The sequence below is a fragment of the Bufo bufo genome, chromosome 10 (assembly GCF_905171765.1).
Source record: "Bufo bufo chromosome 10, aBufBuf1.1, whole genome shotgun sequence".
In the NCBI taxonomy this organism is placed as follows: domain Eukaryota; kingdom Metazoa; phylum Chordata; class Amphibia; order Anura; family Bufonidae; genus Bufo; species Bufo bufo.
Window position 1 is genome coordinate 33,661,122 of NC_053398.1, and position 24,792 is coordinate 33,685,913.

The following is a 24,792-nucleotide window of genomic DNA, read 5'->3' on the forward strand; positions in this document are numbered from 1 at the left end:
TGGGGTGATCACCACAGTCATTGATCATGCCCCTGTAAGGCTTCATTCAGACGTCCGGATGCGTTTTGCGGATCCGATCCATCTATCAGTGGATCCGTAAAAATCATACGGACATCTGAATGGAGCTTTACAGGGGGTTGATCAATGACAGGGGGGTAATCAATGACAGGGGGGTGATCAGGGAGTCTATATGGGGTGATCAGGGGTGATTAGGGGTGATCAGGGGCTAATAAGGGGTTAATAAGTGACGGGGGGGGGTGTAGTGTAGTGTAGTGGTGCTTGGTGGGACTTTACTGAGCTACCTGTGTCCTCTGGTGGTCGATCCAAACAAATGGGACCACCAGAGGACCAGGTAGCAGGTATATTAGACGCTGTTATCAAAACAGCGTCTAATATACCTGTTAGGGGTTAAAAAAAACACATCTCCAGCCTGCCAGCGAACGATCGCCGCTGGCAGGCTGGAGATCAACTCTCTTACCTTCCGTTCCTGTGAGCGCGCGCGCCTGTGTGCGCGCGTTCACAGGAAATCTCGCGTCTCGCGAGAGGACGCGCCGGCGCGTCCAGGAGGAATGAATCAACCACCTCCAGGACGCGTCTGTGCGTACAGCGGTCCGGAGGTGGTTAATGGGGTCTCAAAAGATGCAGACAGCACTCCGTATGTCCGTTCTGTGGCACCTGCAAAATAATAAAACATGCCCTATTCTTGTCTATTTGAGAGACACTCAAGGACGTTCCGTTCCACAAAATGGGGAACGCACACAGCTGGTATCCATGTTTTGCGGTTCTTCGGACTGTAAAAACACCAACGATCATGTGAATGGACAGAGCTGTGTAGGTTTGGTGCTGGCTTCCTGGAGCAGGTTGTTGCCACAAATATTAAAATACTAGAAAATTCCTTTAAAGGGGTTTTCCGAGATTTATATACTGATGACTTATCCTCTGAATGGGTCATCAGTATCTGATCGGTGGGGGTCCAACACCCGGAACCCTCGCCAATCAGCTGTTTGAGAAGGCACCAGCTTTCTCTAAGCTTTTCTTAGGCCATGTGACATCACATTTATCGGTCGCGTGGCCTACGAGCAGCTCAGCCTCATAGAAGTGAATGGGACTGAGCACGATACCAATCGCAGCCACTATACTATGTGTGGCGCTGTGATTGGTGAGCACGGAGAAGGCCGCGGCGCTCACAGGAACATCGTTGCCTTCTCAAACATCTGGTCCGGGAGGTCCTGTGTGTCGGACCCCCACCGATCAGATACTGGTGTCCGACCCAGCACCCTCGCCAATCAGCTGCTTGACAAGCCAGCAGCGCTCGCAGTGCACCTGCCTTCTCGTCACGTTCATCGGTCACATGGCCTAGGCGCAGCTCAGACATTAAAGGGGTTTTCCTAGACATTTTATACTGACGACCTATCCAGTAGTACATCTCGATAGATCCCGGGTGTCCCCCACGATCGGCCCAGACCTATCCAGAGGATCATCAGTATAAGGGCTCAATCAGACGACCGTATGAATGGCTCCGCATCCGTCCCGCAATTTTGCGAAACGGGTGCAGACCCGTTCATACCAATGGGGCCGCAAAAGATGCGGACAGCACACGATGTGTTCCGTTCTGTGGCCCTGCAAGAAAGATAGAGCAGGTCCTATCCTTGTCCGCGATTGCAGACAAGAATAGTCATTTCCATCATAGTGCTGGCCATGTGCGGTCCGCAGAAAACACATGGACCGGTATCCGTATTTTGCACATCTGCAATTTGCTGACCGCAAAATACTACAGCCGTCTGAATGAGCCCTAAAGTCTCGGAAAACCCCTTTTAAGTCCTGCAAAATAAATAAATACAGGGAGTGCAGAATTATTAGGCAAGTTGTATTTTTGAGGATTAATTTTATTATTGAACAACAACCATGTTCTCAATGAACCCAAAAAACTCATTAATATCAAAGCTGAATATTTTTGGAAGTAGTTTTTAGTTTGTTTTTAGTTTTAGCTATTTTAGGGGGATATCTGTGTGTGCAGGTGACTATTACTGTGTATAATTATTAGGCAACTTAACAAAAAACAAATAAATACCCATTTCAATTATTTATTTTTACCAGTGAAACCAATATAACATCTCAACATTCACAAATATACATTTCTGACATTCAAAAACAAAACAAAAACAAATCAGTGACCAATATAGCCACCTTTCTTTGCAAGGACACTCAAAAGCCTGCCATCCATGGATTCTGTCAGTGTTTTGATCTGTTCACCATCAACATTGCGTGCAGCAGCAACCACAGCCTCCCAGACACTGTTCAGAGAGGTGTACTGTTTTCCCTCTTTGTAAATCTCACATTTGATGATGGACCACAGGTTCTCAATGGGGTTCAGATCAGGTGAACAAGGAGGCCATGTCATTAGATTTTCTTCTTTTATACCCTTTCTTGCCAGCCACGCTGTGGAGTACTTGGACGCGTGTGATGGAGCATTGTCCTGCATGAAAATCATGTTTTTCTTGAAGGATGCAGACTTCTTCCTGTACCACTGCTTGAAGAAGGTGTCTTCCAGAATCTGGCAGTAGGACTGGGAGTTGAGCTTGACTCCATCCTCAACCCGAAAAGGCCCCACAAGCTCATCTTTGATGATACCAGCCCAAACCAGTACTTCACCTCCACCTTGCTGGCGTCTGAGTCGGACTGGAGCTCTCTGCCCTTTACCAATCCAGCCACGGGCCCATCCATCTGGCCCATCAAGACTCACTCTCATTTCATCAGTCCATAAAACCTTAGAAAAATCAGTCTTGAGATATTTCTTGGCCCAGCCTTGACGTTTCAGCTTGTGTGTCTTGTTCAGTGGTGGTCGTCTTTCAGCCTTTCTTACCTTGGCCATGTCTCTGAGTATTGCACACCTTGTGCTTTTGGGCACTCCAGTGATGTTGCAGCTCTGAAATATGGCCAAACTGGTGGCAAGTGGCATCTTGGCAGCTGCACGCTTGACTTTTCTCAGTTCATGGGCAGTTATTTTGCGCCTTGGTTTTTCCACACGCTTCTTGCGACCCTGTTGACTATTTTGAATGAAACGCTTGATTGTTCGATGATCACGCTTCAGAAGCTTTGCAATTTTAAGAGTGCTGCATCCCTCTGCAAGATATCTCACTATTTTTGACTTTTCTGAGCCTGTCAAGTCCTTCTTTTGACCCCTTTTGCCAAAGGAAAGGAAAGTTGCCTAATAATTATGCACACCTAATATAGAGTGTTGATGTCATTAGACCACACCCCTTCTCATTACAGAGATGCACATCACCTAATATGCTTAATTGGTAGTAGGCTTTCGAGCCTATACAGCTTGGAGTAAGACAACATGCATAAAGAGGATGATGTGGGCAAAATACTCATTTGCCTAATAATTCTGCACGCAGTGTAAAACATCTTACACTGTAGTTACTCTGTCCAGGCCAATGCAAAACTGAAAAACACTGTGCTGTTAAGGGGTTAATGCACTTCATATATTTATTGTTACATTTTATAAAATGGTAAAAGATAATGTAATAATAAGATACATAAGATATAGAGATCTATAATACATGTACAGACAGATAAATATTGGCATGGAGATTATAGTGTTATCTGCGGCTCGTTATCTGCACAATCCGCGATATCCCGAGCTACGTGTCACATATACTGCAGTTACTTGATAATGGAGTAATTAAGTAGTTTTACCGCTGTCATTTAGCCAGTAAAATCGGGATATTTGTCATCCCACTGTCTTTTTATATTGACCTTATGACGAGTTTTATCTCTGTGTACTTTGGACGACAACAATCCACTTGTCTACAACCCATGGGGTGATCGGATCCTCGCCTTGTGTAAAATTCACTCGTCCACAACCCATGGGGTGATCTGATGGTCGCCTTATGTAAAAACACCTTACAATGCATTGTCCTATGTGCTACTGCTCTGAGATTGCTCCTTTTAATTCACATAAGAGGCAAACATAAGGTCACACAGTACAAGAGATGAACCTCGGACTGATGCCCGAGATATTAAACATAAAGATCTGATAGAGAGTATACTATGACCATGTCAGGGATTACAGACGCCTGGAAATTGTACTGTATATACATCATTGCTGGTGGTGGCAAAAAAAATAAAAGCAAAGGGTAAAGTAGTGCCAGGGTCGGACAGGGAACTTATAGGCGTCATCCAAGACCTATAATGCCCCCCCCCCATATGCCTGGGCTCCTTACACAGGTTTTACCTCCCTCGCTCCCTGGCACTCACGTCGCTTCTGATGCCAACACAGCCGCTGCTGCATCTCCCTGTCACGTGGACAAAAACATCCGGCGATGGAGGGAGGCAGTCAATAGCAGGCCGTGATGGGAACGAGCCTCCCTAGCATCACCTGCAATGTTTTCATCCCCCCGACGGGGAGATTGTCACGAGTAATGGGGAGGGGAAAACACCAAATAACACACAGAAGGAATAGACCGGAGTCTAGTCCTCAAAGCTATGGGAGAGGGATGGTGACCTCCTAGGAATCCCTAGACCTCTCCCTGACTCCTGCCAGTATGAGTAGACCCCGAAGGTGGAAATACTCATACACCGTAACCTAGGCCCTGAAAACCCTGGAAGGACCTAGGAATAGTGGCAGGGATTAGGACTCCTGGTTCCTTCCCAGATGAAGGAACCAGTGCCTCCCTGAGGCCTAGACAACAACACACACAAGCGAACAACAAAATGCACTTAGCCTAAAGCAGAATGGAGGAGCAGGAGATCCAAAGGAACAACACACCAGCTCAACCAACTCCAGCAGGAAATGTCAACCGCATGGTAAGCAGTGTGAGTCAGAACTAAATAGGGCCTCAGTAATGACTACAAGCTGCACCTGACAAGAGGTGTGGTCATTACCAAACACAACACTGAAAGGAAAAAACAGAGACTGTCATATACCCTCACGTGCCTCCAGTCTCTCCGATCTTCTCACCTCTCTCATGGGAGGGACCATGACAGAGATGCAGCGGCGGCCATGCAGGGACCCAGAGCAATGCGGGTTCCAAGGAGCGAGGTAAGTACAACCCGTGTAAGGGGCCCGACATATGGGGGGGCATTATAGGTCTTGGATAACCCCTTTAAAATGGCCCTGGAAAAAAAACTAAAAGTGGCCCCATGCTGTAGAGGGGGCCAACGCAAGTAGGCAGGGCCAACAATATCATTTTGTGGCACAAAATACCATCCCAGCGGTACAAAATACCTGTCACGGCTGTGTCATGGTCTGGTGTTAGTGGACCGACGGACCGTGACACTTTTGCTGCGCATGCTTGTTGCTAATGGCAACGTGTTGTGTTAAGCATGCGTGTGCACTTCCCCTTTAAGGCTGTTTCCTTTCCCATTCTGGTGTGTTAGGGGTTTAGGTGGAGCTGGGTGTGGCCTCTTGGCTCTTATAGTACTGGTGTTTGGAGCCTGAGGTCAGAGTTGACTTGAGCTTCTGTTGGAGCTGGAGTTATGCTGCCATCCTGGACTTTTCTATCTGTCCAGCTTGAGGGCAACCTTGTTGAACATAGTTTGTCTTTCCATTCTATCCTTCTTGTTCTCCTACCTTACCTGTGTGGTTGTTTGGTGTGGGTTTATGTTCAGGGTGGGGTGTCTCGTCTTGTTGTTGTTTCATGTCTGGTCAGCTGGTGTTTTATGTCCGGCATGTATGCAAGGCATTACCCTGGGTGTTGTGCCTTATCTTTTCAGAGCAGGAACAGCCAATCCTTCCTTCCTTGCTTCCACAGAGCCAGACAGAAGCTATAACCCGCACGGAACACTGGGAGTGGGTGTGCTTTAAACTGAAACCCACGACCCCACCCAGTGCACCTGAAGGGAGGCGGATCTAGCTCGACTTCTAAAACAAAACAAGATGCTAGACACGTGCTGCCAATCTGGCAGACCTCCGCACACAGCCTGAGCAGGACATGACATCATCTCCATAGTCATCTGTATCGCCAAACTCAGGACAGCGATACAGATGCCTGTGCTGTGGGGCAGGGGAGGGAGAGGCGTCTCCCTTCCCTGTTCCTCTGATAGGCTGCGGGCACAAGGCCCGCAGCCTATCAGAGGCCGGTGCATGCATGACTTCATCGCGCCGCCTGAGCCGTACAGCGTGGGACACAGGCCGGAAGAGGCCTGCATCGCATCCCTGTGTGATGGAGGTAAGTATAAGTGTAATTTTTTTTATACCAGACTTTTACTACTACATGGGGGGAGCGGGAGGCACTTAATACTGGCACATGGGGCTGGGGATTTGGCACTTGATACTGGCATATGGGGGGAGCGGGAGGCACTTGATACTGGCACACGGGGGTGGGGGTTTGGCATTTGATACTGGAACATGGGGGGAGCGGGAGGCACTTGATACTGGCACATGGGGAGAGTGGATGGCACTTGATACTGGCACATGGGGGGAGCGGGAGGCACTTGATACTGGCACATGGGGGTAGGGGGGGTTTTGGCACTTGATACTGGCACATGGGGGGGTTTGGAACTTGATACGGGAAAACTTGGGGGGTTTAGCACTTGACACTAGCACATGGGGGGGTTTGGCACTTAATACTGGCACATGGGGGGAAGAGAGGCACTGGCACATGGGGGGGTTTGGCACTTGTTACTGGCACATGAGGGGCATGGAGAGGCACTAGTTACTGGCACATGGGGGGGCATGGAGAGGCACCTAAAACCGGCCCTGTCCATGGTTTCCCGGAGGGGTGAACCACAAGTCTAGGCAGTGAGCGTTTTTCCTCCCGTTGCTCCGGCAGGTAAGTGCTATGTGTCCCAGAGCTTGTTTTCCAGGTGGGATTCCTGTCTCTGGGTTCTTACCTGCCGATTCTTTTGGTTTTTCACTGTCTTTTCTGTTTATGTGTTTCTATGGGGATTCCTACAGTTGTGGTGATGTTCTAGGGGTCAGGTGGATCCGCTCTAGAACATGATTGTAGTTTTGTTGTTTTCCCTGTTGCTACTGGTTGCTAGGCCTGTTGGAGACTCTGGTTCATCGGTGTCATGGATGAACCAGTCTTCTCCTAGTCATTTTATCCACGGATGTCCAGGGTTAGTAGAGCCCAAGGTTCCGAAGTATGATCCCCCTAACATTGAGGCCGGCTCATACAGTTAGGAGGTCAGGGATAGGATGAGGGTGGCGTTCCTGGCCTAGTGGCTTATCCCACTATTCTTCATTGTACGGTGGGGGGTTTCCCCAACTCCCCACCGTGACAATAGCTCCCCAGAAGATGTCCCACTGTTGTGACCAGCACCACGTTAGGGTCAGGGACAGTGGTTACAGAACTTAGGACTCGACCTAATGGCATTATCCTGGCAGTCCCCTGATTTTCACTCTTTAACCCCTATACAGACATCTGTTCTTCACTGCAGAAGACCCACCAGGCTGCTATCTCTTAGAATAGTCTTGGTGTAGTTTGCTGCTTACACCGGTGCATAGGCCAGAGAGTTTATGCAATATTCCTAGTCAGGTGACAGGCCAAGGTCAGGGCAGACAGAGTGGGTGCGTATCAGTGAAACTAGTCCGAGGTCAGGACAGGCAGCAGTGAATATGAAGAGTGCATATGGTAAATAGGCAAGGGTCAGACAGCATGGAGTCCAAGTAGGTAAATGGGCAGAGGTTGGTAGAAAGCTGATATACAAATGTTTGCAGAAGCAGCCTAGCCTGTAACCACATAGAACTACATAGAAGCTGCATACACAAAACGGGAGGACATTTTTAGCAAATTGCTTAATTTTTGAATGCAGAAATTAAAGGGGTTGTCCGGGTTCAGAGCTGAATCCGGACGTACCCATAATTTCACCCAGGCAGCCCTCCTGATGTTAGCATCGGAGCATGTCATGCTCCGATGCACTCCCTTGCCCTGTGCTGGATCGCGCAGGGCAAGCGATCTTTAATTTACAATAACACACTGCCAGACGGAGGCTTCTGCCCAGCAGTGTGTTCGGTGACGTCACCGGCTCTGATTGGGGGGGCATTAGCGCTGCCTTAGCCGTTTTACAGGCATGAACTGCTCCAATGCTCGTCAGGGGGGCTGCCTGGGTGAAAATGGGGATATGTCCGGGTTCAGCTCTGAACCCGTACAAACCCCTTTTTTTTTTTTTTTTTTTACTCGTTTTATTGAAGTTTAACGAGAGGCATGAAACATAACATTACAAAGCAGTCACATCCCAGGCAGGGGAGTCACAAGCTTCATAGTCATAGCCTGCTATACAGTAACATGTAAATGAAAGGTGGGTACACTACACATGAATCCATCATATCAAAATTTACAGTGAGGCCTGTTACAGAGCATGATATTCGAAGAGCGATCAAATCATGAGAATTTACTATTTAATGGGATATTACGGTCTGAGCTCCCCCGTCACAGAGTGCATATGCAGAGGGTGCAGTGTTTGAGGAGAAGAGCACCACTCCCCCCATACTTTCTGGAACTTCTGTGGGCATTTCTGATGTATATAAACCACTTTTTCCATGGACATAGCGTGATTGACCAATGCTTTCCACTGGTTAATTGTAGGAGTCCTATCAGCCATCCATCTCAAAGCTACCGCTTTCCTGGCTAAGAACAGGGTCTCCCCCAGAAACACCCTTTGATGGTGCGTCCACATCTCCTCATCCAACACTCCAAGGATACAAATTTTGGGGCATACTGGTATTGGGGCAGGGACCATTGTCGACAGGACATCTACCACACTCCTCCAAAAGGTCTGTAAATGGTCACAATCCCATATCAGATGCCAAAAGTCTGCCCTCTCTTTGTGACACCTGTGGCATCTACTGTTAGACAATCTCCCCATTTTGTACAATCTGGGTGGAGATAGGTAGCTTCTGTGCAATATAAACAATTGAGTTAGCCTATTATTTATCGATGGGGAAACCTTAGTGGGAGTCAGCAGAGCCTCCTCCCAGGCCTCCGCATTAAGTGTAGGAATGGAATCTTTCCACCTCCCCTCCACCTCAAGGGGCTGGAGTAGCATGCGACTGCCTAATAAATGTGTATATAGCACAGATATGATTCCCCTGGACCCTTGGGATCTCAACACCCCTATCAAAGGGTATTTGGAAATGCTGCGGCCCACACCACCGAACTGAGCGCCTAGGGCATGTCTCAATTGGAGGTACCGATAAAAGAAAGTGTGAGGTGTCTCAAACTTCTCCTGGATCTGCTGAAAAGAGCGCAGTACTCCTCCCTCGTAAAGATCCTCCAGGGAGATAACCCCGCTTCGTCTCCAGACAGCAGAGCCCTCCAAATCCGCCAAGTGCGGGAACATGGGATTATCCCAAAGTGGAGCGGCATCAGGCACATCTATTTAGGAGTTTAGTTTGGCAGCCTTCCATACCTGGTTAGCCAGCTTATGAATAGGGAGTAATCTCCCAGGAACTAAACCCGGGGATTCTAACACCGGCCATAAGGTAGTCAAATGAAGGTACTCTTTTAGCCAATACTCCGGTCCCGGTAAGTCCCCCCGTGCTACCCCTGCAGCAATATACTTTATATGACCAGCAATGTAATATAGGCTGCCCCCCCCTTGAAGCTTAGATCTTTGTAGTACACTAAGGGAAAGCTTCCTTCTAGCCTTACCCCAAACAAAAGCAGCTGTTAATGAGTGCAATCGGTCAAAAAAGGCTTTGGACAGGAGATAAAGACCCTTCGGAAGTAGTATCATTTTGACTAAGTTTATTCTTCCCATTACTGATAGCGGCAAAGACTTCCAAGTTTTAAACTTATCAATAAACAGAGACTCTAAAGGGTCTATATTTCTTGCCAACGATGTGGAGGGATCCCTTGTAATGATAACACCTAGGTATTTAAAGTGATCCACCACAGGCAGATTGTAAAATCTTGATGGCCAGACATGTGCCCATAGAGGCATAATAGCAGATTTCATCCAGTTTATCTGTAAGCCCGAGTAAGTGCCAAACTTCTCTATCACATCTATCGCACTCGGGAGGGTTTGCTCAGGCTCAGCCATAAATAGGAGGAGATCATCAGCATATAGGCCTATTTTTTCTTCTCTACTACCCCTAGATATCCCCGAAAAGGAATCATCCTGTCTAATTCGCAGGGTCAAGTGCTCTATCACCACAGCAAACAGTGGGGAAAGGGGGCAGCCCTGTCTGGTGCCCCTGTGGTTCCGTTAACAAGTATATTAGCTGTAGGTCTCTGATACAAGATTTCAACCCACCTCACAAACTTAGGTCCAAAGCCGAAGTCTGCCAAGATCTACAGCAGGAAGGGCCATTCTACAGAGTCGAAGGCTTTGGCTGTGTCAAGGGACGCCAGGGCCCATCTTCTTCCCTATCTGTGCCATAACCTGTGCCCTTCTAATATTGTCAGAGGTCGTTCTGCCCGGCATAAATCCGGCCTGATCCTGGTGTACAATGGAAGTTATAACCTTGTTTAGGCGGGTATCTAGGAGTCTAGTTAAGATCTTGTAATCTAAATTTAATAGTGAAATCGGCCTATAAGAGCCGCATTCACTCGGGTCTTTATCTGGTACAGAATTACTACAATAGTGGCGTCATATTAAGTTTCAGGGAGTTGGTGTCGCTGGAGGGATGATGAATATAGTTTAAGGAGTTGGGGTCCTAGAATCTCTATATATCTGGAATACACCTCTACAGGGATCCCGTCCGGGCCCGGCGCCTTCCCAGCAGACAGCTCCTTTACAGCTAGCTGGATTTCCTCCAGAGATACAGTATATCTGTATCTAGCAGGTTTCTGTCCTCTGCACTAAGTTGGGGGTGAGATACCTCGGCTATGTACTCTCGCAGCTCTCTATCAGTGTATTGCGCCGCTGAACTGTACAGTGATTGGTAGAAACACCTAAAGCTTTTCAGGATACCGTCCACTGAGTCCACCATCTGACCCTCGGTGTTCTGTATGCGTATGACTGGGGGCGACATTTGATTCGTTTTGGCTATATGAGCTAGGAGCTTACCCGCTCTATCCCCAGACTCAAAGGACTGTTGCTTCATAAAGAACATCCTACGCTCACTCTTTTCTTTAAGATGCACCATGTAAGATCTACCTCTAGCCATCCATTCTATCCTATTCGCTTCCGTGGGGTCAGAGCAGAAGGAGGCTTCAGCTTCCCTGCATTTTGCGTGTAAGTCCATTTCTTGGCGGGCAGTATTCTTTTTAACATAGGAAATGGAGGACTTCAAGCAGCCTCTCGGGTAAGCTTTCAGGGTGTCCCAAAGTAGCAGATCTTCCGTCTTCTCACCCTGCATGTCTAGAAAATCCTGTAGCTGATCAGGGATTCTATCATTAGGAGTCAACAGAGAGAGCCAGAAGGGATGGATTCTCATCTTACCCCCCCTAGAGGCGGCCCCCGGCACTCTCAGTCGCGCCAAAACCGGGGCGTGGTCCGAAGGACCCTGCGGTTCATACTGAATATCAATCAGACCCGTGTAGACTGCAGCATTGCCCAGTACATAGTCGATCCTAGATATCCTCTAGCGGGTGTAAAACAGGAGTACCCTCTCAGCTGCGGATTTCTAAGTCTCCACATGTCCAACCACCCCATCTCCGTGGCAAGTCTAAACAGAGTGGTAACAGAAGAAGCTCCGTCCCCTCTCAGCCCAGCTGGGTGATACCTATCCAGACATTCCTGCATGACCATATTAAAGTCCCCCCGTAAAAAGAAAAGCTGCGGGAACAGAGGAATAGAAATGGGTGCATAGATGAACACCCAGATTCCCCTCAGGCTGCATCCGTGAGGCCACCGAGGTCTGGTATCAAAATGTCTCACACTGTGCTATTAATGGAGATAGATATAAAACAGATAATGCACATGTATACAGTAGCAAGGCTCGCACATTGCGCTGCGCAGTGCCTAGATATACTTGCGGTGTCGGACCTAACAACAGAATTAGCGCGGTCTTGGCCGCCTGGTTATCCAGTCCTCCGCTTCCTTAGGGTCAGTGAAAAAGACTGGCCGGTCTCCATTAATTTACACGGAGGCGCGCCGGGTAGGCCATAGAATACTGCAAGTTCAGTTTACGGAGACGCCTCTTAGCTGAAATGAAGGTGGCCCTCTTCTTTTGCAAATCCGCAGAAAAATCAGGGAACAGTGATACATTGGCGTTATCATGCGCGATCACTCCCTTGCTCCTTGCTTGACTAAGTATTAAGTCCCGGTCCTTCCAGTTGAGTATGCGGGCTAGTAAAGGCCACGGCGGAGCTCCCGGGGGAGGTGGTCTGGCGGGGACCCTGTGTGATCTTTCTACTGCATACGCTGCGGAAAATGTAGCATCAGGGAATTGGGCCTTGAACCATAGCTCCAGAAAGTTGGCAGGATCCCGCCCCTCCGCTCTTTCTGGGATGCCTAGGATCCGCACGTTGTTACGCCGGGCCCTGTTCTCCAGGTCGTCGCATTTCTGTCACCACAGCCCAACAGACCGCTCAACCTCCTGCAGTCTCGAATCCAATGGTCTGGTGAAGTCTTCTAGAGCTGAGACACGATCCTCCGTCTGTTTCACTCTCTCCCTCAGCTGCTGTACATCCTGCCTTAGCAGTCCCAGGTCCACCCGCACCTCCTCGATTTTACAGGTGAGGGAGGACTGGCAGGAGGAGATCGCTGTCAGGAGCTGTTCCGACACCGCTTTCAGTGTAATTTCAGTTTCTCCAGCATCCTCAGGCTCCATCTGCTGTGCGGCTTGACCGCGCGTCACGGCTGCACGTGGAGTGGCGGGAGCCGCTGCGCCATGTTGGTTTTCTTGGCGGGCATACTCCTTGAGCTTATCAGCCGCGGATTGCGCCTTGCTGGGACCCATTTTGCGCTGTCTAGGCTTCCTCCTTCTCCTCTGCACTTGCCACTCAGAATTTGGAGTAGGCAGCTTGGCAGGATTAGTCAGGATTCTGTACTGGGAACGGAGCAGCTCTTAAGTGCGTGCACTCATGCCGGCAGTTAGCCGCCACCCCCCCCCTTTTCCGAGATTTTAATACTGATGACCAGTCCTCAGGATAGGTCATCAGTATCTGATCGGTGGGGGTCCGACACCCGGGACCCCTTCCGATCAGCTGTCTGAGAAGGCACTAGCGCCGTGGCCTTCTCTTAGCTTTTCCTAGGCTACTGATGACACGTTCATCGGTCACATGGTCTAGGCACAGCTCAGCCCCATAGAAGTGCGATACTAAGCACAGCCGCTATACAATGCACCGCTGTAAGCTGCGAGAAGACTGCGGCGCTCAGTGGGGCACTGGTGCCTTCTCAAACAGTTGATCGGCAGGGGTCCCGGGTGTCGGACCCCCACCTATCAGATACTGATGACCTATCCTCTGGATAAAATCTCGGAAAACCCTTTTAATGGCAAAGGTTGAAAAAAAAATTTTAAAATCATGTGCTAGTTACCTTTATAAAATTAATCTTGCCGATAATGTCCCTTTAAGAAAATCACACTATAGAGCAGGGATGCCCAACTTGCGGCCCTCCAGCTGTTGCAAATCTACAACTCCTAGCATGCCCTAATAGCTGTAGACTGTCAAGCATGCTGGGAGTTGTAGTTTTGCAACAGCTGGAGGGCCGCAGGTTGGGCAACTCTGCTATAAAGCTTGCAGCATTTCTGTGATATTTTCCTCATTGACTTCCACGTGGTATCACAGTTCGTTTTTTTTCGATAATGGCAGCTATAGGTGGCAGAAAAGTGGCAGAGGCTCTATGAATGCAGAATGTAAGAAATAAACATAGATTAGACCATGGAACACTCTAATCCAGAAAGGATTTTTCTTTTGCTCTGCAGCGATTGACTGAAGATCCCGGGCATAATGTGTTCTCTTTGAGGATGAGATGCAGACAGGTCCGTGCGTGGGAGTCAGTCAGCTGAAGGCCACGTAATTCATTTGACAAAGGTAAAATCACTAAGCTCTGAAAAGAAGGAGAAATAATAGAGATTTATTATTACTGCCAAATATATTCACGTACAGTACATTACCGGGATGTGACTGCACATAATTCTAAATGCTTCATTAATAGGGTCTCAGGGACTTTAAAAAGGATTACGCTCATCATGAAATTTTAAAGGAAACATAGTTGAACACGTTAAACATGGTGTCAAATCTGCAGGCAGCATATTACAGAGCAGGAGGAGCTGAGCAGAATGATATATAGCTTCATGGGAAAAGATACATTGTATCTGAAAGTGGTTTTCTGGGATGACTACGGACTATGGATATTAACAGATATGCTTATGTCGTTGCTTATTTAAAGGGGTTGTCCTACGAAAAATATTCTACAGTTTTTTAAAACTGCCCTTGGATCTGAATACTTTTGTAATGGCATGTAATTAGAAATGTAGCATAGCCACTGAGTTATTCACTGAAATCTATCTGTGCAGCGCCACCTGCTGTTTGTTCCTTTTTTCCTTATTTCTTTGTCCGGCTCACTGAGAAGGCCGCACATGCTCAGTTTCATCCTTCAACTGCCTCTTGAGCTGAGATAGAGAAAGAGCTGCAGCAGAAAGGACATGACCCCTAATCTGTGATAATGAAAAAGTTGCAGCAGAAAGGACGTGCCTCTGAGCTGCCAGGCTGAAGAGAACCTAGCACAGCAATTGCAATGAATGGGGAGAATGTTTGGGAAGGCACAGGCAATCCTATTAGCATCGCGGCCTTCTCCCTGCTTACCAAGCACAGCGCCACACATTGTATAGTGGCTATACTTGGTATCACACTCAGCCCTATTCACTCCTATGGGGCTGAGCTGTTCCTAGGCCATGTGACTGATGAACATGATGTCACTTGTCTAGGGAAAGCTCACAGGAGCGCCGGTGCCTTCTCAAACAGCTGATCGGCAGTGATCCCAGGTGTCGGACGCCCATCGATCATAAAATGACGACCTATCCAGATACTAATGGTCAAGTCTTTCTTGGCTGAAACTGGTTCTGTGCTGCTACTATTGTCCTATCAGTGTAACTTAAAGGGGGTTTACCATCACATACAATGGGGGCATATCGCTAGGTGCGGGTCCCACCTCTGGCTCGGCCATTTATGTCTGCCCCATAGAAATGAACGGGAGCAGGGGCCGCGCGTGCGTGGTGCGCTCCCATTCACTTGTATGGGAGCAGTGGGGAGCAGCGCTTGGTGGTGGACGGACCCCGGAAAACCCGGGTCCTCCAGCCACAGCGATCCCCACTCCGTTCTCCTTGTAGGTGCGTGTCCCAGAGGTGGGACCCGCACCTATCATACAATGAGGGCATATCCTAGTGATTTGCCCCCATTGTTTGTGATGGGAATACCCCTTTAAAAGGGGTCTTCCGGGAGTCCTCAGAATAGGTGGTCAGTGGCTTATCGGTAGGGGTGAAATAACTGGCACCGCAACCGATCAGCAGTTTGGCGAACTGCAGCGCCCTCACAGCATGCTAGCACACATACATTGTATAGTGGCTATGTTTGGTATTGAAGCCCAGGCGCATTTACTTCAATAGGGCCTAGGTCATGTGACCAATTAATATGACATCACAGGCATAGGAAGACACCCGGGACCCCCGCTGATCAGCTATTAGAGAAGGCAGCAGTGCTCCTGTGAGTGCCGCAGTCGTCCCTCATGCTTTCCCTTGGCCAGTGACGACACGTTCATGGGTCACGTGGCTTAGGAGCAGCTCAGTCCCATTGAAGTGAATGGGACTGAGCGCGATGCCAAGCACAGCCGCTATACAATGGCTTGGTGAGCTGCGAGAAGGCGGGGGTCTCAGGTGTTGGACCCCCACCAATCAGCTATCCAGAGGATAAGTTATCAGTTAATAAATCCTAGAAAACCCTTTTAATACATTAGCAATATTCTTTCACCATCATGACAGTGTTGCTTGTCTTAATGGGAAAGTATCACCAATAATTTTGCTCTGCCAGTTAAAACCAGCAGACAGTGTCATATCTCCTTTTCTCTAACCTGTTTTTATTTTCTGATTTTAGATTTTTTTATTTTATTTTCTGAACATGATTATGGGGCGGCCATTTTGCCTGAGCTGTTCTTAACAGTATTTAGAAAGCATTAAGAAAATTGCTTTACGGCAGCCCCATGGCTCAAAGACACAATGGTCAGGAGCGGACCTCATTGACTTCTATGGGAGAGTTTTCTAGGCCTGCTCTGTGACCTGTGCAAGGAAAAAATAGACAAGCTTTGTGAATGGTGAATCTTGTGGTGTTTATTTAGGTGTTAGGCTAGTTTTACACTAGCGGCAGGGGACACTGTTCCGGCGGGTGAACAGCCTGTTGGATCCGTCCTGCCGCTAGTTCACGTGTGCCCCCGGACTGCCGCTCTGTCCCCATCGACTATAATGGGGGCGGGGGCGGAGTTCAGGCGGCAGCATGGCAGCTCATGTCGAGAGGCGGCCGGACTAAAAGTACTGCATGGCCATTAAACCCAGAATTGCAAACCATGAAATAAACACTATAAAGCATATACCTTCATATAACTAGTGCAGCTTGCCGTTCAGGGTTTTGGAAAAGCTGGGTGATAACACTATGCAGCTGTATTGGTGACAGATTATGTTGCCCTGGTACCATATGAGGGTTTCATACAGCATATCAGGGAGGCATTGGTTTATTTTATATAACCAATTTGTCCCCATTACTGTCCCACGGAGGTTGTTACCCATCTTTCCCTGACTACAGAATGCAGATCAGCCTATTTATGAATTGGTAAGTCCCCAGTATACTAAGCTGGATTTGCCAGCCAGGAGCCTGGAAAAGCTGAGTAAGAATCCCAGTGACAAGTCCTACATACTGTAGCATAGCTAGACAGATTTGTCATTCAGAGTCCTGAGAAAGCTGGATAACAAATTAATGATAATGCCAGTAAAGTGCTGTGAAATACATTGGCACTATAAAAGTGAATAAACAATAAATTGTTCAAAGCACTGAAATAATTCAGGCTATGTAAACACTCCAAGGCGAAAGCAGACAATGGGCCCCTATGGCAGGAGGGGGGAGTATCGTTATTTAAAATGTAACTTTTAATAATGTCAAAAATATCAGATTAATAAAACTCACTACATAAATTGAGACATACATACACATAGGGACCAAGGGAATGGTACCCGGCTGGTAAAGACAAAATACTGTTCCGTCCGGGGAGACGTGAACAGTCTTACCAGACCCTTTGTAGGTGGTGGGAGAGGTCCTCGGGTAGGAGACAGGAAACGTGATGACCAAGCCGTTCGGGAATGGGTGCTGTAACAATGGAACCGTAAAGAGGAGCACTAGGAGGATTCCTAAACTAGCCCTACCTAAGGTGAAGGGGGCTATTATACTGCTACCTATCTATACGGAGCACTCGCCTTGAAAAAGACGACCCCGTCCGGTAGCCTGTCCCTAAGGTGGACCTTGCCCTACAACCTACAGAAGTTATGCCAGTGGATAGTTGATGAACAATGCTTCCAGAGGTCTCCCGACGTGGCACGTTTCTGTCCGTGACTCTTCAGGGAAGGACTGCAGGAAGACAGGGGGGTAGTGAGCCACAGGTATCTAGCCTGGGGCTCAGTAGCACACTGGAGAAAGAAAGACAAGCTGAGAAGCTTGTGTGCTGCTATCCTGGTGTAGGATGCAGTGTTACACTGGAGGGGTAGTCCAGTGTTGGACGGTCCGGGAGACACAATGGTCCCAGGCAAATGAGACCCTTCTGGTTGGGGGTAGCAATGCAATGAACCAGCCGCTAGTTCATTGCATTGCTACCCCCAACCAGAAGGGTCTCATTTGCCTGGGACCATTGTGTCTCCCGGACCGTCCAACACTGGACTACCCCTCCAGTGTAACACTGCATCCTACACCAGGATAGCAGCACACAAGCTTCTCAGCTTGTCTTTCTTTCTCCAGTGTGCTACTGAGCCCCAGGCTAGATACCTGTGGCTCACTACCCCCCTGTCTTCCTGCAGTCCTTCCCTGAAGAGTCACGGACAGAAACGTGCCACGTCGGGAGACCTCTGGAAGCATTGTTCATCAACTATCCACTGGCATAACTTCTGTAGGTTGTAGGGCAAGGTCCACCTTAGGGACAGGCTACCGGACGGGGTCGTCTTTTTCAAGGCGAGTGCTCCGTATAGATAGGTAGCAGTATAATAGCCCCCTTCACCTTAGGTAGGGCTAGTTTAGGAATCCTCCTAGTGCTCCTCTTTACGGTTCCATTGTTACAGCACCCATTCCCGAACGGCTTGGTCATCACGTTTCCTGTCTCCTACCCGAGGACCTCTCCCACCACCTACAAAGGGTCTGGTAAGACTGTTCACGTCTCCCCGGACGGAACAGTATTTTGTCTTTACCAGCCGGGTACCATTCCCTTGGTCCCTATGTGTATGTATGTCTCAATTTATGTAGTGAGTTTTATTAATCTGATATTTTTGACATTATTAAAAGTTACATTTTAAATAACGATACTCCCCCCTCCTGCCATAGGGGCCCATTGTCCACTATAAAAGTGAGTAAAATAAACAAATTATATGGACCCGTAAAAGGAACTGCTAAATAATAAGTCTAACTTAATAAAAAAGGTTTCCCTTTCAGGGTCCTAGGACATCTGGAGCTGTAATAGACTGCAAAATACTAAATCTACCAAGATAAATCCTCCTCCTCACTCCTAAATAGTGCCATAGCTAGGAATATTTGCCTTTTAGTGTCCTAGGAAAGCTGGATTACAACAATGTGATACTGTAATAGACTACAAGATACTAAATCTATCAGGATAAATCCCCCTCCTCACTCCTAAATAGTGCGATAACTAGGCAGATTTGCCTTTCAGGGTCCTAGGAAAGCTGGGCTACAACCATGCGAATTGAAATAGACTTTAGAATACTAAATCTGCCTAAATAAATCTCACTTCTCACTCCTAAATAGTGCCATAGAAGGTTTGCCTTTCATGGTCCTGGGAAAGCTTGGTTACTTGCACTATGTAAGTGTAACATTATATGGACAGCTCTGCAAGACTTGTAATCCAGCTTTCCAACACTGACTAATGCAGTGTCGGACTTGGGTGCCTAAGGACTACCGGTAAAATGCATTCTGGGGGCCCACTGTAGAACTACATGCAAATGCCACCTGTTGCCACAGGGACAGGCAGCAGCAACATGCTGAAAATGATTGATTATGGTTGTCTCTGCAGGGATTTTGAGAAGGCAAGTCAATGAGAAAAAGAATTGTGGCTCGCCTGCCTCTGTGCCTAGAAGTAATCTCACCCACCTGATTTATAATAATAAACTGCCTATTAGGGTTGTTTCGCTTACCAAATTTTCGATACCCAGTCGATACTTTTGCCTGGTATCGACCTCGATACCAGGATTTGCCTTTTCTCGATACTAGGCTTCGCTATTGCGCAGTCTAGTATCAGAGAACAAGGAGCGCGCTGCTCTCAGCGTGCTCCATGTTCTCCTCAGCAGCACAGGGGAGAAGGAAGCAGTCTCTCCCTCCACCCTGTGCTGCTGCTGCCGTTGCCACCAATGAGGAGAGAGGGGCGGGACACTGCTCCACCAATGAAAGTAAATGTTTAATACAAATGTTAATTATATTATCATTGGTGGTGCCGTGCGCCCACTCCCCTCAACCCCCAATATTAAAATCATTGCTGGCGCAGTGTGCCCCCTCACCTCAACCCCCCAGTATTAAAATCATTGGTCGCGCAGTGCGCCCCCTCCCCTCAACCCCCCCAGTATTAAAATCATTGGTGGCGCAGTGCACCCCCCCCAACATTAAAATCATTGGTGGCAGTGGCCACAGGGTCCCCTCCCCTCCTCCTCATTGGTGGCAGTGGCAGTTCCGATCGGAGCCCCAGCAGTGTAATCCTGGGTCTCCGATCGGTTACCATGGCAGCCAGGATGCTACTGAAGACTTGGCTATCATAGTCAGATCCCTGCTGCTGTGTGTACTATGCACAGGGCAGCAGGGAGAGTGTGAACTCCTATTCACACTGATAGAGCTCTATCAGGGTGAATAGGACAAGGGATTAAAACAAACAAAAAAAAAAACATCAAAATATTAAGTATAAATCCCAATTTTACATATAACATATATAAACAATAAATAAATAAACATATCACATATCGCCACGTCTGAAAAGTCCAAACTATTAAAATATTCAAAAAAAATGTTCTATGCGGTTAGCGCCGTAACAGAAAAAAAAAACTGCGCGATTCGCCATTTTTTTTTTGTCACCTTGTCTCCCCCAAAAATAGGATCGGACTGTTCTATTATGGGCCGGACATTCCATAAAATGCGGAATGCATGCAGCTTTTTTTGGTGTTTTATTTTTTCCGCGTGGTATCGAATGGTATTGAGTATCGCAATACTTTTTTAGGGTATCGAAACCGAATTAAAATTTCGGTATCCAAACAACCCTACACGTGCCTATCTATATGTAGTGCTGTCTGTCTACTGTGCCTCTTGTGCAGGAGGTGGGGTACTAGGTCCCCATTTTGCTCAGGGGCCCACCAGGGGATTCGCCTGTTCGTCTATGGACTAGTCCGAGCCTAGATGAATGTCATATTTGTATAGTGAGAAATCCCTCTTGGCTATATAAGCAAACTTGACTTTCAGGCACCTGGAAAAACACTTTCTGGTCTGGTGCTATATAGTATTCCTGCACAGATACAGGGGTTGGTTTTGTAAGAAGTTGCTGAAGTTTTTCAGTTTCCACCTCTTTTCCAGTGCTCTGGATGTCTATTGAAGTGAATGCAGTGTTAAACCCCATGCCCTTCCCGAAGCTCCTGTTTGCCTATATGAGCTCATGCTAATGCACAGAGCCGGTCTCCAGCCGAAGATGGAGAGGTAGGGAGAAAGCAGACTCTTTACTGACTGCAGGATATCTGTTTAACTTCTCTCTGCAGTAGATGGAGATGTCCATGAAGCATGGACTACAGACATCAATGTGGTCACATATGAACATGGGACCAACACAGATGCCTCCAGCTGCCAAGTTAGCCAGTGTCATAGGTACAAACCTGCTAAGAAATGCCCTTGAAGCGTCCTTACATGTATAGTAAACAGTAGAGGTTTAGAAGCATGGCAGGAAACCCTCAAGGCTCCTGTTTGCACAAGGGACCTGTGTCAGATGCAGGATTGTGACAACCGTCAGAGATAATGAGGTCTCAGCTGGATGGAGGCAGAAACAAACATTTATTCCAGCCTTCAGACAATAATGGAAGTGTTTGTGTCAGTGCAATGACTCCTGCCACTAAATATTCAGCTTTTTTCATTAAATAATGCCACATGGGGCTGCCATAATGTCATTGCAGACTGTGCTGGGCTATTGGATGTGAATTCAGGTTCCTATGAGTTATGTACAGTTTAATTGGTAGGGAGGAACAGATGCAAGAGCACTGCTACACAGCACTAAGGGCACGCATGATGCCATGGCACGTCCCCATCGTACTGCAAAATCATGCGGCCATTGTCTGTCGCAGGTGGGCATGACTTGACCCCATGTAGCTGTAAGCCGTGTACCGGGGTGGACTCCCCAGATACAGCAAAGTCACGAACGAGGAAAGCAACTGAAACTCTAGTTTTGCCAAAACCGTATTTTTATTTAAACATAATCATGGACGCAACCACAGATGCTGGTTACACACAAAAAAGTTTACATACACCTAGCCAGGGGCTGGGGCCCTTGTGCTGTACAGTACGGCACCCTCTGGTGGATGCTGGAGGTATTAGCAGTACATTTACCTACTGGCGGGCTCAGATAGATCAGTCGCCCCTTACTATTACCCTAGAGTCAGGAACAATTGTTGGGTGCGTAATTCGGGCTAGCCTGCGGTACAGCACAACAGCTTACAATCTTATTCCATGCTATAATGATTAGCTTCCCCAACAACTGGTTAAACAGCACGTGCTATAGTGTTTCTCTTGAAAATACACCAGTCTGGCTTGAATTCGTTGTGAAGATTCTCAGTTCTCCAGTGTGAACTGACACTTTAAAAGTGAAGTCCTTGTTAAGAGCAGTTAACAATACTTATGGCCTGACATAAACCGCAAACCTACCAAACTACAGGCCTGGTCTCAGTCTCTAGGATCCTATGCGCCAAAACTGTATGAGATGCGTGCACGATTAGTCTTACCGACCCTGCTCTGTATAAGCTGGTGACTTTGGACGGAACAAGGGTTTCTCCAACCAGCATGCGGTATCGCAGTGTCTGTTGCTTTACTCCTTAGCTCCCATCTAAGCTCCCCTTCCTCTGGACAAGATCAGGGTAATGGACACGGTCAGCTCCCATTGGCTGCAGCTCTAGTTCCTGCAGGATTCTCCCACGCTTGGATGTCGATGGATTCCAAGCTCACCCTAAGATGGCTGCTTCTTTCCTTCCCCAGGCTTGTAACTCTACCCCCTGAGAGTTTTCAACATCACATGACTCTAGAAATGCAGTCTTTTTAGCTATGTTATGGAAACAGCGGCCTCTTGTGGCCAAACAGCAGAATGTCAGTCCAAATCATTTAACTGCATTTACACAAATACAATGTCCAGACAATGAGTGCTGCTTCCTCATCTCACACTGCCAGCTGTTCCATCGGTCCATACCTTAATGTAGCAGTGCTCACATAGCCTTCCCCGTAAATGAGGAACTCCATCTATCAGACGTGTGTTCTGATGATATGCCCTAAATGTTCAAGTTGAGAAAAGCTCTTAAAGGGGTTGACTTATCTGGGACATTGATGGCATATTGCTAGGTTCGGGGCCCACTTCTGGGACCCCTACTATCTAGAGAATGGGGCCCCGGAGGTTAAGGAGAGCACACAGCGCATGTGTGCCATGCTCTTCATTCATCCCTATGGGACTGTCGGAAATAGCCAAACCAGAACTCCCATAGTGGTGAGCGCAGCGTGGCTGTGCGTGCACGACTGCTCTCTGTTCAGTTCAGGGTTCCCGTTCTGGAAATGCGAGCAGTTCCCAGACATAGGACCTGCACCTATCTGACATTAATGGCATACTATGGCGATACGCGATCAATATAGACATATAGTCTGAGCTGCAGGCAGCATGTCATAGAGTAGGAGGAGCTGAGCAGATTGATATATAGTTTTGTTTAGAAAAATTCAATATAACTTTCATTATTTTCCATGATTTGTATGGATGGTCAAATAGGCAAGACTGTCAATCACTAATAAGATCACTTACTAAACTCTTAAGACAGAGCAAACAGGTGCAGTGGGTGGCTCCAACGCTACGCTGGGTCCCCCGGACACCGTTGAGGTGTCACCACGTGTTGCTGCTCTCCAGAAGGGATGGTGAGGTGTGGTGCACCCCAATGGGAATTAAGTCCAGAGAGTCAAGGTCTGCAGGAAACCAGGGTGATTATTACTGAGGGAATTCAGGTGCAAAACAATCCAGGTGAGTCACAGGGCTGGCTTCTCCAGTCTCCTCCCTGGCAGAAGAAGGGTTGGATGCTGAGAAAAGGCCTGAGCTAGCTGTCCCTCTCTCTTTCTCAGAAGGCTGGTACCCTGGTCAAAGGGCTGGTGGACAGGGTTTGTGGCTCAGTCATCCGTCTGGACCTCTGGTCAAAGGGCTGGTGACCCATGGTCCGTGGTAGAGTATCCCAATCTCACTCGTGTCTGGAGAGCTATTTGTTCACAGTGCATTTTGTATAGACAAAATTTATTTTGTAGAATTCTATGTCACAAAATTACATTCTGTGTCGCAAAATAACATTTTGTGAGACAAATTGTATTCTGTGTGACAAAATAATTGTGTGTCACAAGATGAAATTCTGTGAGAAATATCTGTCAGTTAAACAAACCACTAACCAATGTGTGAAAATAACTGTGCTAAATAACTAAATTCTGTGCGACAAAATGAATTCTCTGTAACAAAATGTATTTTGTGTTACTAATTACCATTCTGTGCGACAAAATCAATTCTGTGCCACAAAATAAAATTCTGTTAATTTTGTGACACAGACTTCATTCTGCAAAATGACACAAATGAATTATGTGCCACAAAATGAATCCCATGTAACAAAATCAACTCTGTGTCACAAAATACCGTCTGTGCAACAAAATGACGGAAATGAATTTTGTGTCACAAAATAACATAATGTGCGACAAATTTTTTGTAAAGACAAAATTAATTATGTGATTACTTCATTCCTTTTGTGTCACAAAACACATTTTATATCACAAAATACATTGCGAACAAACAACAGAGTCTCTCCTACTAAACACTGGCTTTTATCTGCAGACAACTAGGGGCTCTATCTGCTCTCCTTTTATACCGTTCCTAGCTGAACTATAACCTTTTAGTCGTAGGGGTGTAAAGGAGAATCACAGCCTAAACAGGCTTGTATGGAGTTTCAATACAAGTTTAGGGTCCATTCACACGTCCGTAGAATGGGTCCGCATCCGTTCTGCAATTCTGCGTAATGGGTGCGGACCCATTTATTCTCAATGGGGACGAAAAAGATGCGGACAGCAAACATTGTGCTGTCTGCATCCGCATTTCCGGTCCGCGGCTCCGTACTTCCGGTCCACAGCTCCCGGAAAAAATAGAACATGTCCTATTCTTGTCCGCAATAGCGGTTGCAATTTGCGGATCCACAATACACTACGGACGTGTGAATGGACCCTTATGGGAATGACTAAGCAATTTTTTCCTGACATAAACAACAGAGCTAAACCGGACAGTGAGAAGGTCTGTGTAATAACAGTGTAACATATAAAATGCAGTTCAACAATATAAAACATAAGCGTATCACAGTGCAAGGTAACCCTTCCAAGTGCACTAAAGTAGTGAGCTAATGTAACATCCCAGAGTTATGTTACTAAACTCTTTTTCCCCGCTACTATTTGTTGGTAACAT